At 34.4% G+C, this 15787-nt stretch overlaps 1 long non-coding RNA gene across 4 annotated transcripts in view; it reads left to right on the top strand.

Annotated features, from left to right (window-relative positions):
- The window catches only part of LOC111738481, a 44173-nt gene extending 28912 nt beyond the window's left edge, over positions 1-15261 (top strand). For 2 of the 4 annotated variants that reach the window (XR_002779853.1, XR_002779856.1), the window contains 2 exons: positions 1865-2046; positions 14761-15261. This is a non-coding gene — a long non-coding RNA (uncharacterized LOC111738481). Of the gene's footprint in view, positions 1-1864; positions 2047-9189; positions 9370-14024; positions 14353-14760 lie in introns of those variants that run through there. The other 2 variants (XR_002779854.1, XR_002779855.1) reach the window with 2 other exon arrangements.
- Positions 15262-15787: the final 526 nt, after the last annotated feature.

Below are 15787 nucleotides of genomic sequence, written 5' to 3'. Positions count from 1 at the left end.
AGTCTTAGCATAGTGGTAGGGACACAGTAAGCATGCTGCAAAAAGCTATTATTTTAAATAATATAATAATAATGAAAATGAAGTAAACTAAAACTGATGACATGATTTAAGAATATATAAAATTGATATGTAAGTAATTGAAGAGATTCCTAGTTAAGATTATTAATATCATATTGAAAAAAAATTCATTAGCAGTGAGTCTAAAGCATTTAATTATCCTGTAAACAAGCTCTCTTGGTGGGGAGCCAAGAGAATAGCTATCAGAGCTGTGAAAGCCAAGGGTGACAATGTAATTTTTTGTAACAACATTTTTTTATATTGTTGAGAAAAGGAAAAAATGAGCTTATTATTTTCAAATTGATGGCCATGAGTTTCCTTAGGTGACAACCCAGTGACATTTTGAGTTGTAATGGTCAATTAAATTCTGCTATAAAGTGATGACTCATTGTATCCTTACTTGTTCATTCTAGACCTTACCGTTTTGCATATGTACAATCAGATTTGCTGCTTTCACACCTCTCCTCAAATTCACAACTGCCCACAAATGTTAGAGAAAAATATATTTAATTCCTAAAAACACTAATTTTTCTGATACATTTTAAGAAACATATGAAAAAATGAATATAACCACAAATATAGACAATATACAAAGCACATCTTAAAGTGATTTCTGTATCATATGCTTCAGCAGCAAAAAGGACTTAAAATATCTTAATAAAGATGTTGATACTGACAGTACTCCTGAGAGAATTGGTGCTACCAATTAAGTTAATATTCAGTGGTTCTCGCCTTAGACCTCAACAGACCTCGTATATTGTTAGAGAATTGAACTGATGTTGCTTCATGACTTATTTGATAGCCTTAAGGAGGAAGTTAAATAATACATAGTTTGGATAGAATATTAGGTGTGAACTAGAATAGAATAGAATATAAAAAGTGTCTTTGAATTCAAGTTACATTTAATTTATATCAAGATATTTCTAGAGTGATATATCTAGTTTCAATATACATTAACTTACTATACCAAACAATTACTGAGTGAAAACTATATACCAAGTACTTAGGACTCTGGAGATACAAAGGAAAAACTATTTTCTGACTTAAAGGAGCTTGCGGTAAAGTGAAGGATGTTCATGACAGTATAATGACCTTTCTAAAGATCATTCTCCAGTAACCAGAAAATTCTCTGTGTCTCTCTTTATTTCCTTCACTTTACAACAAGCTCCTTTAAGTCAGAAAATAAACTCCATGAATTTAAAAAACTTTGTTTATAGACCTAGTGTTATATCTATAAAACTTTCATCAATTAGAAACATATTTATTGTCTACCTGTATGTGGGCCAAGCATTTTGTGAGATAATAAAGATACCACATTAGTAAAATTTAGTTTTTGCTTTCAAGGAACGTTTAGTCATGTGTAATACATTATAGAGCTAAATACATGCTAATTTTAAAATGTATTAATAAGTTGAATTCAACGTCAGTCAGAGAAAGGAAGAAAAGATCATTCACAATCTTCCTTTCTTTTCCTCTTCTCCAACATCTTCTAAACTTTTGAATGCTTTTTTGTCTTCTTTGACGTTTCTGTGAGTTTGGATTACTTTTGTTAGATCAGTATATCAGTTAAGATTCTTGATGATGACCAATAGAAACTGACTTTGAATAACTTAAACAAAGATAGAAAAGTATAGGATAGAAATTTATAGGAAGAATAAAGCATAATATAAAATGATAAGATCAGCAACAAGGATTCAGAAAAGAAGAGAAACCAACCATAGTTACAGGGATTTCAGTAGTGAAGACTTAGACATTTTCGTTGGAAGTACCTTAATTCTGTCTTCTACCTTTATGTGTCTCCACCCAGTATTCAAATCTCTGGAAGAGAGAATCTGATTGCTCTAATGTGAGTCATGAGCCCGTACCTTGAATAAGGAAAGCAGCAGCAGCAGCACGATTTAAGTTCTAGATGCATGTGAAACAGAGGAGTGTCTTTCAAGGGAAGAGTGGAATGCTATTACTAATGACAGGACAAAAGAAGCTGGGCAGGTAAGAACAATATTTCTCAAAGTTAAGAAATGTGTGGCTTCTTTGAAATGAAAACGAATGGTCATACCCTTCCTCAGTGTAGTTTAAAATCCCTTTTATTCGTCATTTTCACTATTTTTTAATATTTAATAATTTCGTGCTTATTAATAAATATACTACCCCCTTTTATAAGGTTGTTGAATGGGGAAGAATAGAAAAATGGTGACAAATTTTTGTATCTTGGTTTAAAAAACATGAAAAATTACGTGTAATAATGTATGTCTGTGTCCTGCCAGTGATGCTGTCAACTGGTTGCTGGGTGGAGAGTAGTTATATCACCATAATCATCATACAACCCACTCCTCCCTTTATCTCTAAAATAATCTTACCAATCACATGCAAGCAAAACTATTTTAAATCATTTTCCTGTGACAGATGATCTCGTTTGCTGAAATTGAATTATTGTTCAAAATATAAATATGAAACCAGCTGATACAAGGCAGGTTTTTTTAAGTCTGACATACCTATACCATCATATGCACAAGGATAACTCAAAATTTCCTTCACTTTTCTTCATTGAAACAGCTTCATAACCATTATTTTGAGAATATTTAGTGATATCAATCAAACATTTATTTGGCATGAAAATATTATTTGTATGTTAAGTCTACATCCGTGCTTTTTTTCAAGTACAGTTGACATTCGATATTATTTTAGTTTCAGGTGTATAGTATAGTATTTAGACATTTACATAATTAACAAAGTGATCCTCCTGATAAATCTAGTACCCTCCTGGCACCACACATAGTTATTACATTATTGACTATATTCTCAATGTTGTACTTTACATACTTGTGACTGTTTTGTAACTGCCAATTTGTACTTCTTAATCTCTTCACCTTTTTCACTCAGCTCCCCAACACACTCCCATCTGGGAACCGTCAGTTTGTATCTATGAGTCTGTTTCTATTTTGTTTGTTCATTTATTTTATTCTTTAAATTCCACATATAAGTAAAATCATATGCTATTTGTTTTTCTCTGACCTTTCACTTAGCATAATACCCTCTAGGTCCACCCATGTTGTTGGAAATGGTAAGATTTCCTTTTTTAATGGCTAAGTAATATCCCATTGTATATATGTACCACTTCTTTATCTATCGATGGATACCTAGGTTGCTTCTATATCTTGGCTATTGTAAATAGCACTGCAGTGAACATAGGGGTACATATGTGCTTTTAAGTAAATGTTTTGGATTTCTTTGGATAAATACCCAGAAGTACAATTGCTGGGTCATAAGGTATTTCTACTTTTAATTTTTTGAGGAACCTCCATAGTGTTTTCCATACTGGCTGCACCAATTTGCAATCACACCAAAAGTGCACAAAAGTTCCCTTTTCTTTGCATCCTCACTAACACTTGCTGCTTTTTGGTTTATTGATGATAGCTGTTCTGAAAGGTATGAACGGATAGCTCATTGTGCTTTTAATTTCCATTTCTCTGATGATTAATAATATTGAGCATCTTTTCATATATCTGCTGGCCATCTGTATGTTCTCTTTGGAGAATGTCTATTGAGGTCCTCTGCCTATTTTTTTAATTGGATTGTTTGGAGTTTTCTTAGTTTTGTTATATGAGTTCTTTATAAATTTTGAACATTAATCCCTTATCGGATGTATCATTGGCAAATATCTTCTCCTATTCAGTAGGTTGTTAATTCTTCCTATCCATGTGCATGGTATATGCTTCCATTTATTTGTATTTTCTTCAAATTCTTTCTTCAGCGTCTTATAATTTTCCAAATACAGGTCTTTTAACTCCTTGGTTAAATTTATTCCTAGGTATTTTTTTGATGCAATTATAAATGAGATTGTTTTCTTAATTTCTCTTTCTGATAGTTTGTTATTGGTGTATAAAAATGCAACTGATTTCTGAATATTAATTTCGTATACTGCTACTTTACTGAAATTGTTTATCAGTTCTAACAGTGTTTTGGTAGAATCATTAGAATTCTCTCTATATAGTATCATGTCATTTGCAGATAATGACCTTTTTACTTCTTTCCTTCCAATTTGGATACCTATTTATTTATTGATTGATTGATTGATTGTCTGATTGCTGTAGCTAGGACTTCTGATACTACATTGAATAAAAGCAGTGAAAGTGAACATCCTTGTCTTTTAGCTTTTTATTTTTGACTATATTAGTATGATGTGTGTTTATCATATATGGCCTTTATTATGATGAGGTTTGTTCCCTCCATTCTCATTTTAATGAGGATTTTTATCATAAATGGATGCTGGATTTTGTCAAATGCTTTTTCTGCATCTATTGATATGATCATATGACTTATTTTTCGTTTTGTTTATGTGAAGTATCACATTAATTGCTTTGCAGATATTGAACTAACCTTGCATCCCAGGAATAAATCCCATTTGATTATGGCATATGATCTTTTTAATATATTGCTGAATTTGGTTTACTGATATTTTGTTGAGTATTTTTGCATCTTTGTTCATCAGGGGTATTGACCTACAATTTTCTTTCTTGTCATATCTTTGTCTGCCTTTGGAATCAGGGTAATGGTGGCCTCATAAAAATGAGCTTGGAAGCCTTTCCTCCTCTTGTATTTTTTGGAATAGTTTGAGAAAGATAGATGTTAATTCTTGTGGTCTAGGACTTTTGTTTGTTGGAGTTTTTTGACTACTGATTCAATTTCGTTAGTAGTAATCAGCCTATTCAGATTTTCTATTTTTCCTTGATTCAGTCTTGGAAGATTGTACATTTCTAGAAATGTATCCATTTAATCCTGATTGTCCATATTGTTGGCATAAAATTATTTGTAGTATTTTCTCATAATCCTTTGTATTTCTGTGGTGTGAGTTGTCATTTCTCCATTTTCATTTATGATTTTATTTATTTGGGTCCTATCTCTTTTTTTCTTGATGAGTCTAATTTAAGGTTTATTAAGGTTTATCTTTTCAAAGAACCAGCTCTTGGTTTCATTGATGTTTTGTATTGTTTTTTTTAGACTCTCCATTCTTATCTTTATGATTTTCTTCTTTCTATTCACTTTGGGCTTTGTTTGTTGTTCTTTTTCTAGTTCCTTCAGGTGTAAGATTTGATTGTTTATTTGATGTTTTTCTTGTTTCTTGAGGTAGGCCTCTATTGCTATGAATTTCCCTCTTAGGACTGATTTGGCTGTATCCCATAGGTTTGGGTCATTGTGTTTTCATTTTCATTTGTCTCACGATATTTTTCGATTTCTTCCTTGATCTCATCGTTAACCCATTCGTTGTTTTGTAGCATGTTATTTAGCCTTTATGTATTTGTGTGTTTTTCAGTTTTTTGTTGTTTTTTTTTTGGTAATTGATTTCTAGTTTCATACCACTGTGGTCAGAGAAGTTGCTTGATATGATTTCAGTCTTTTTGAATTTACTGAGACTTACTTTGTGGCCTGACATGTGGTCTATCTTGGAAAATGTTCCATGTGCAGTTGAAAAGAATGTATATTCTACTGCTTTGGGGTAAAATGCTCTAAAAATATCAATTAAATCCATTTGGTCTAATGCGTCATTTAGACCAAATGTCAATATCTTCCTTTATATCTGTTTTAGGGAGTCACCAGAATGGGGCGAGTGGTGTTTACCATGTTAACACAGATTCATTCAGATTTGGTGCCAGCGCTAAGCCTGGGGCTACCCTGCAAAAGGGAACACAAGGCCAGCCACCACTTGCTTCAGGCCTTTAGAAGTCTGAATTTTTTAAGAAAGACTGTAGCATGAGCCAAGCCACCCCAAGTGCCTTGGGTGGTATGCAGATTGAGTGGGGCATGGTCTGAAGAATTATCAGGGTGGAGCGTGTGGAGTTCACCAGGCTAATGCAGATCCGTTCGTCTGCGGGAGGGCTCAACACAAGAAAGATGAAGACTGCCTGCCAGCTGTGTAGGAGCAGAGCTCAACACAGGGACAATGGCAGCTGTCCTTTCAGCCCTCTCCAGAAGCCACATGACTCAGTTTCTCATCGTTTGTCTCTGGCATCTCCTGAGCCACTGTCCCTTTGCCAGAGCACAGGCTGAGTGCCTGCAAGTACTTGGGTCTGTGTGCAGGCCCTATAAGAGGGTGCTTGGGTTTCCAGTAGCCTCCGGCTCTCCTGGATGGATGGAATTCCTGCTGAATTTCACAGCCAGATGTTGTGGGGCCTCCTCTTCCCAGGGCTGTGACCCCTCGCTTCTCCAGGGTGACCTCTGCAACTGAGATATCCCTCCCGATTCTCAACCACCACATGTGGGTGTAAGGCCAGCTCGTTTTGAGTCTCTGCCCTTCCTTCAAGTCTCAGTGTGGCTTCTTTATGTTGTCACTTATAGGACTTATGTTCAACTAATCTTCAGCTGGTTCTCCAGGTTGATTGTTCTATAATTTAGCTGTAATTTTGATGTGGTTGTGGGAGGAGGTAAGCACGGCATTTTCTTGTTCTGCTATTTTGACCAGAACTCCCCACATCTGTACTTTCATCATTAGCCTCAACAAATAAAGTGAGCTTTTTGGTTTCTCTGTGATGATAATGACAAATGAAATGAGTGCGAAATAATGACGCTTCACTCAAGTATAAGGCAGGTATACAGAATGTGTTTATGTATAAAACTTTTAGATTTTATCAAAATAAACGTATTAATTAAAAAATGATCTTGAATAGAACGCACATATTCTAATTTGGAAAATCTGTTTTGGACCATCTGGTTGTAGAGGCAGGTGAAGGATGGAAGGATCAGAAAGATAATCACAGTGATCAGGACATGTGCTATATCTTTGCTGAGCTCTTCCTGCTCTTCCCTGACTTAGTTTGGCTCAGCAGTTGTTAGTGAATGCAAACAGCACTGGCTAAATTTTCTTTTTCTCTTACAAATGTTTTTATTAATTGGCCAAGAATGAGAAAAAAATGTGTATTTTTAAGATGATTTACTGTATAACACATTAATATAGATTGGGAAAGCACTACTTCTCCAAATAAAGTAGACTTTCATTCATTTGTAAGAGAAGATAGTTCTGAGATTTTATCTGTAGTAGATACTGTTTCACACTTGGATACTCAAACAATCATTGTTAATGAAAATTATTTTGAATCAAACTTTGTATAAATGACATTTTCACCCAATGTAATAGAGTACCTAGTTCCTTATTAATAAGTATACTACCCCCTTTACAAGTTCGTTGATTGGAAAAGAATGAAAAATGTTTGCCTCCAAAGGAAATGAATTTAGTATCTTTTCAAAATATCTGCATACCCATGTTCATTGCAGCATTCACAATAGGCCATTGACTATATAAGTCATTAAATATAGTGAATAATCAAATATTGACAGAAACTAAATGTCTTTTGACAAATGAATGGAAAAAAGATAATATGGTACAGTAGTTTCCCTTATCTGTGGTTTTGCTTTCTGTGGTTTCAGCTACCTGCAGTCAGCCGTAGTCTGAAAATATTAAATGGAACATTCCAGAAATAAACAATTCATAAGTTTTGAATTATGTGCCACTCTGAGTAACATGATGAAGTCTTGGTCATCCCACTCTTCCTTACCCGGGACATGAATCGTCTCTTTGTCTAGCATATCCACATTGTATATGTTACCTACCCATTAGTCACTTAGTAGCTACCTCAGTTATCAGATCAGTTATGAGAGAGAGAGAGAGAGAGACCACATTCACATTACTTTTATTACAGTATATTTTTATAATTGTTATGTTTCATTATTGTTACAGTTGTCTATCATAGGTACGTATGTATAGGAAAAAACATAGAGTATATAAGATTTGGTACTATCTTTGGTTTTAGACATTCACTGAGAGTCTTTGAATATATCTCTTGCAGATAAAGGGGGACTGCTGTGTTTGAGTGTGTGTGTGTGACGGAATATTATTAAGCCATAAAAAATAAATCCTTTTATCGTTTGTGACACATGGATGAACCTGGAAGGCATTATGCCAAGTGGAATAAGTCAGAGGAAGATAAATACTGTATAGTGTCAATTTATATATGTAATCTGAAGAAAAACAAGTTAGTTTTATAGAAACAGAGAATAGAATGATGATTGCCAGAGGCTGGGAGAGAAGGGAAAATGGGGAGATGTGGGTCAAAGGGTATGAACTCCCAGTTATTAGGATAATAAGTTCTGAGGATCTAAAATACAGCATGGTGACTATAGTTAATAATGTGGTATAGTATATTCGAAAGTTGCTGAGAGTAGATCTTAAGCATTCTTACCACACTCAAAAAAAGGTTGACTATGTAAGGTGATGAATGTGTTAATTTTTCTCACTCTTAGTAATTATCCCACAATGTATATGTATAACAAATTACCATGTTGTCCACTTTACATATATAAAATAATATCTGTCAATTATTCCTCAATAAAGTTGGGGGGGGTGGGAATGGTTGCTTAATTTTTGCTTTTAAAGCAACATGAAAAATTATCTCTAACTATAGTAATATTAGGTTTTTCTTGACCTGACCTGTGGTGCCATCAGTTATTATTGGTGTAGGATTATGTTCTCTATAATCTATATCAGATTCCATCCTAGCTGCTCCAAATGCACAAAGAGTTTAAGTAAAAATAGCACACCTATTATGAAATTGTACCTTCAAGACAAATTTCCTAGCTATACTCAACCATATTACTCTATTTCCATACAGAAATTCTGGAGCTACTATGGAAATTGTTGACCCTCAAGAAAAGCTGGTTGGATGAATTTGACATGGGGAGATCCACAAGGATAGCAATATTTCATGTTGCTGAAAAAATTTGGTCTTTTAGCCTACTGATATATTCCTATGTGAAGAAGTCTGGTACATATAAATAGGAAGAGACAGTTTAATAGATTTTGAATGGAATTTGAACTATACAAATACAAAATAAACTCGATTTGCAGGGTAAACACAATAAACATAAAAATGAATTTATTTTGAAGTGATTAGAGAAGTTCAGGGTTTAAGACCTGCCCTTTAATGAAATGGTAGAAACTTCATTTATTCTCACTTAGACAAGAATTTTTACTGATTATGTAAAATCAGAGCTATTAATCCCAATCTGCCAAAGGTCAGTTTTTACATGTAGGTTTTACAGTGTGAAAAAAAACATTTATTCAATGATTTTTCCACTCATTAGATTAAACATTAACTGAATACCAGCTGCACAGATTTGTGCAAGGTGCCATCATAGAGACAGAGGTGAATAAGGCAAGACGACTGCAGATAAGATGTGTACACACACCATCATGACATGCTACTGCAGTGCACATTTTGTTTGAGAACTACTCTAGTACAGGAACAGAAAAACTGCAGATAGGTAAGAAACACGAATGATTTTGCAACCCTAGGGGCTGGGAATACAGAGAATAAGTGGATACCAGGTTTTACACTCATGGTGCTTCCTGTCTTGTAGCAGAAACAGAATTAGACAATTATGCAAATACTTAATTAATTATACATGCTATGGGCACCACAAAGGAGAAATATAAATATCAGGAGAGCAAGAAACAGAAGAGCTAACCTATTTTGGTTTTCAACAAAGACTTTCCTGAGGAGATGGAATCTGGAGACCTGAAGAGGGCCAGGCGGCAAAGAATTTATGGCTTCGTTGAGGAGGCTGACTATAGGAAGAGAAGCATCTCAGGCAGTGAATACAGTGGATTTGACAAGTAAAACAGGGGTTTGCAGAACAGATCCAAAAGAGCCACCTAATCATTTTGATCATAGTATGATCTGAAGGGGAGCAATGGGAAAAAGTATGGGAGAAGTTGAGTTCAGATCAGATTGTGGACGGACTTGAATGCCTTCCTTGAATACTTACCAACATACTTGGACTTTATTTTATAGGCTTTCAGGAACTGTTGAAGCCATTTGAGCAGGGGATATAACCAGAAGCAGGACATGGAAAGATTACTCTCAAGAATGTGCATGATGCATTTTTGCAGAGAGGTATCAGAGTCAGAGAAGTTGCAGTGAAGGCTGTTACTGGACCTGAGAACAGTCTGAATGAGAATAACTCCATTGCTAATGGAAGGAGGGCCAGCGTTATATATAAGGATGAATGAACTAGCCAAAATGAATGAACTGGCCAAAATGACTTCAAGGCTTTGAATTTGGATGATTGGTGCTACTGTCAGAATTAGGAGACACACACACATAAAGTACATTTTTGCCTAGACATTTACATGTGGTTTATGAATTTCAGCTAGTAAATGCTTATTTTTAAAGGAAAGAGTAATACCTAATAGGTAGATATAATGGATAAATTTGTGTGACAAATTTTATTTCATACAAATGTAGAAAAAAATTAGTTTTTTTCCTGTAAATGTGCTTATTTGAATGCAATATAAATTCTTTGTCTAGAAATCACATTGATTTTTTAAACTTTTTCCTTTTTATTTTTATTGTTTCTTGTTTCTCAATAAGTTAACACTCTAGGGTTGTTAAAGAGGTACGGAAGAAATATACAGAAAAGGCTGTTTATATTATAATTCCTGCCATTTAGCCAGCAGCCTAATGGCCATCCTCCAGGGAGAGTCTTGGCAGCTGGTCAATAATGTGAGTCAAAGGGCCAGACTGGAGCCAGGTAACTTGGCTGTCCCTTTAATGAGGCATCTTCACGGTGGTTTGTTTATTCTCTTTCCAGAAGCTTGATTTCTAACTCCAATCAATTTCTGAGTGTTGATGTAATTTATTTAAAAAAAGACAGGAACAACTAATCACAGTTTAAGAAGTATGTCTTGCTAGTCCACAAGTGCTTTTTCTTTATTCTTGAAAGTCTTGTTCTGCTTACCCTGCAATATGGATAGAGTCAACATGTTCACTCTGTCTGCATTCACATTTTTTCTTCAATTATGAAAGCTGCTTGGTGAATTGACTCTTAGTTATTGGATGGTAGCATGCTTTGCTAGACAGTTCTAGGCCTAGTCCTAAAGCTGGTCCAAACAATACATTTGATTCTGATCTTTTGGGGTTGGGAAGAATGAATGGTTTAAAGTAGAAGAAAGGTGGATATTTCCTCATTTCCAGTATACATATGTGTCCATTTCCTAGACACATAAATTACCCTAGGTTTAGCAGCTTCTGAAGCTCACTTGGGATGAATGTGGAGGGCCAAGTAGTCAGAGTGCCCTCTGAGGTACCTAGTAGTGCATCTTGAACTTTTCAAAGAAAAGGTACAACTGCTATAATTAAATGAAGTTTTGGGGTCAGTTTTATACTCAGAATAAACCTGTTTTTGAATTGAGATTTCTATACTGTCATGTGTTGACAGTACAAAGTCTTAACCGGCTAAATAAGACAAAGCCTGTGTTTTTATCTTTGCTAGTTTTCCATTTTGAAGAGGACAAAGATGGAATTGTGTATGATTTAAAGAGAATAGGAGCAGGTTAAAAAAATAGTTGCTCAATCCACACTGTGCATTAACTTGAACCTGTGTCTCTCCTCTTCCTTCTGTGGTACTTATTTACCTTCTCTGTGAATTGAGTGTAATGATCAGGCTTCACTCGAGGACATACCTTTATGAAAATTTACTTTAAAGGCAACATTTGGCAGAGAGAGTTTTCCTTTCATTAAAATGCTTCATACACTCCTGACAATAAAATTTTAAAAAGAGAGACTGAAAATATAAAACCTCAAGAAGAATTTCCACAGGCTGGGGATCTGCTGAAAGATCATTTGGCAAAAAGCATAGTAGCATTAAGTAATTTTCAGAGACTGAGAGTTGAATTGGGACTTGGATAAAAATAAAATGGTATATTCAGTCAACTAGGGATGAAGAAAGTAAGTATAAACATTATGTATCTCCAAACATTGGGTTTTGGCTTTTTTTGCTCTCTATGTTGTGGTATGAAGGTTTTTTTTTTTATTTTACTACTAGATATTCCATAACAAAGTGGGTTTCTCTAAAATATAGGCAGCTCTTGATGAAAAAAATGTGCTCAATTTGGTTTAGCACAGCAAGGATGTGAAGGTCTACAGCTTTGGCAATATATTCTTTTATCAAAATATACTTTCTCTGTGATGTTCTGAAGTTAAAAACTTTAAAAATATGTAATCTAGGGTGAAAGACTAAAAAATTGTTAGATTTTAACTTTCATTTGCATCATAAATATCCTGAGGGAAAATGCACAAAGAAATGTGCTTATACTGTGTCCTATAATATCATGTATTGTGTTGTTATGGCCAAAGCATTTCATAAATACTCTCTTGTATATTCAAAAAGATCAAAATAGAAAATCATCTGGAAAACTGGAAAACTGGTTTAAAATGTTCTTATCTCCTTTTAAAAATGGCATAGTGGAATTCAAATAAAAATATATAAAAGGTTTTTATCTTTTATATATTTTTGCTTTCACTGGTATTTCATTCCTTTCACTGGTGCATCTTAGCCTTGAGACAGTTTTTCTACTCTGCAATTCAGAAAATGGCATGGCAAGGGTTCTTTATGAAGACAAATTGCTGCTAGGTTTTGCCAGGCAATAGATTAAAAATGACGTTATTTTTAAAAAGCTCACATAGGGTATGTGGCCACAGCTGAGTAACAGTTAAGATTATAAAATAAAATATCTGCAGGTGTATAAAGTACTAACAAATGAAAGAAATCCTTCACTACTTTGAAAGTTAGCTGACTTTTATAATCTCTGTCTTGAAAAGTAAGCCTTATTCTGAAGAGATGTGGTCTTCTTGCTGTGTCCATATAATTAACAGTAATGGGAATTAGACGAGCACATGTCGTGCAAGCTCATTGTTGCTTTAAGTTGTGCTTGTCAAGTAAGGACACAGAATGAGATGTGCTGTTAATGCTTCAGTGCATTGTGGACATATGGCAGGCTTTTAGCAAAGTAGTACCCTGGGAAGATATTTGCTTATTCTTCATATATGCATTGACACTCACAGCTTCCTCTCTCTCCTAATGTCTAATAGCAGGTTCTAAGAAAAATAAGGGTCTGAATTTATGACTTAACAAAGGGTCACAACAGTTATAAATTATGTCTAATATGAACCATTGTAATTGAAGATTATTTAATGCATTTTTAATCCATTGTATTCTTATTCTCTATCCTAAATTTTTCTAGAAAAACAAAACAAAACAAAAGAAAACAAGAAACTACTCCCATTACAGGATTGAAGACCGTAGGATGGGGAGGGGGGCATGTGTGTAATTTTTTTGAAGAATATACTATGAGTTCAGCAATATTTTAATGTTTTTCATTTAATATTTACCATACACTTTTGAAGTAGGAATTATTCCCAATTCATAAATGAGGAAACAAGATGGTTTTGTACCTTTGCAATAATCACAAAACTAGTGAATGACAAGAATTGTTATTAAACCCCAAATCTGTGGGACCATGCTTTTTTTCACTATCAGTATTGCTCAAAGCTCTTTATTCACACTTAAACTTCTATTTCTCCTGGCCTGGAAGGATGATGTTAAAAGTCTGCTAGCTCTATACCATGATTCTTCTCTCTGGTTATATAGTTATTAATTGACTTTCAGGTTTCTCCCAAGTTTTAGTGTGGGTTTTGGATTGGGTTCAGCATCTACTCTTTGCAAATCCTACTATTATCCCGAGTGATTTCAGTGTCCGTCCAACTTCCTCACCTCAAGTATTTCCAAGCTCCTCAACATCAATATCTTCTATCTCTACACTATAGCAAACTAATATTCCTAGACATTATCATCATCCAGAACTGCCCTATATCTAAAATGTTTAATACTAACAATCCTGACAGAGGATGCTAGTTACCTATCTCTGACATGCTTTCTCTCTTCACCTGAAGGAGAGAACTCAGGATTTGTAGTAAGTGTGAATCTAGAAAAAATAATGTATTTTCCAGCTTCTCTTATAGCTGATCTTAGCCAAATGACTAAGTTCTTGTCAAGAAGATATAAGTAAAAGTTTGTGCAAAACTGTTCTTAAAGGGAGTTGAGAGAAGACATTGCCCTGTTTCTTTCTTTTTCTTGAGCTGACAGCAAATGTGATGCCTGGAGCTTCAGCAGCCATTTTTGAACCCGGAGAAGGAAAGCACGAGCTGAAGATGATTGAAGAACAAGATAAAAGGAAACTGGTTCCCCGCCTCTCTGAGTGCATTACCAGCCCCGGACTAACTATTTCTAGATTTATTTTACATGAAAGGAAAAAAAAAATTATTTTGTTTAAGCCAGAATTATTTTTATTTTCTCAAATTCAGCCAAACCTATATCTGGTATGTTAACTCTCAGATTCAGTATCAAGTTGTCCATTATCTCATACTTCATCAGCTGTCTTCTGATGTCCATTCCTTTCCTAGTCAGCCTGGCACCCACAGTTATTGATGTCAGGTTATTCCTATCTAGATAGAAGGAAAAACATCTTTTAATTTAATATTGTATAACATTAAAATGTACAGCACAGTAGTAATGAAGACAAGCTTCTCATTAAAAGTATTTATTATCCAATATTTATGAAACCTCTAGTTTAAAAACTGTAAGACAAGATTACAAGCTGTGTTAAAATCTTTACAGCTTTGCTATGTATGATATAGTTTAGATAACTTTTTTACCGATGAGAAATATGAAGAGATAGGGGCCTACTAATAAGTTGCTTGAGGTCACATTTTTTGCTAGTGTCAAAGATGGCACAGAAATCCAGATCTTTTTTATTTTTTATAATTATAAGGTTTTTTTTCCTACTACTAATGCCGATCAACTCCTTTAAAACAGCGGTCCTCAACCTATTTGGTCCCAGGGACCCGTGCTCCTCTGAGAATCTACTGCCTGATGATCTGAGGTGGAGCTGACGTGCTGATGCTACTAGCTCTGATGCAGGGAGCAGCTGCAAATACAGATGAAGCTTCGCTGTCTCACCTGCCTCTCACTTCCTGTTATGCAGACCAGTTTCTAACAGGCCACTGACTAGTACCAGTTCGTAGCCCAGGGGTTGGGGACTCCTGCTTTAAAAGAAAACAAAATAATTATGGGTGAGTATTGAGGAGGATGACCATGAAGGAATAGGTGATATTTGGAAGTACTGAGAATTGGTTAAAACCAATGGAGAAATGAAAAAAATATTTACTTTCATGTGTACGTTGCCATGTCTTTTGCTTTAAAACTATTTGTATATAGTCAAACTAGTTTTTCTAATCACATTTGCGCTTTTTATTTTTTATTCTCTTTTTTTTGTTTTTGTTTTTGTTTTTATTTTTACTTATTTTTATTATGGTGACATTGGTTAATGAAATCCAGTAAGTTTCAGCTGTACAATTCAACAGTAAGACATACATATATTGCATTGTATGCCATTTACTTTTTAAATAGTTTATTTTAGAATAGTTTTTTATTTAGAGAAAAATTATAAATACAGTACAGAGAGTTTCCATAGACTCTATACCCAGTATCCCCTATTATTAGCATTTTACTTTAATATGGTATATTTGTCACAATTCATGTACCAATATTGATACATTATTATTAAGTAAAGTCCATATTTTATTCAGATTCTTAATTTTTATCTAATGTCCTTTTGCTGATTCAGAATACCATCCAGAATACCATATTACATTAAGTCATCATGAATCCTTAGGCTCTTCTTGACTATGGCAGTTCCTTAGACTTTTCTTGGTTTTGATGACCTTGACAGTTTTGAGGATTACTGACCAGGTTATTTTATAGAATGTCCCCCAAATGAGATGTTTGATGTTTTCTCATTAGACTGGGGGTTATGGATTTTTGGTAGGAAAACCACAAAGGT

This window comes from Pteropus vampyrus, unplaced genomic scaffold, assembly GCF_000151845.1.
Source record: "Pteropus vampyrus isolate Shadow unplaced genomic scaffold, Pvam_2.0 Scaffold39, whole genome shotgun sequence".
Taxonomy (NCBI): domain Eukaryota; kingdom Metazoa; phylum Chordata; class Mammalia; order Chiroptera; family Pteropodidae; genus Pteropus; species Pteropus vampyrus.
This window is presented reverse-complemented; position numbering and strand designations above follow the sequence as displayed.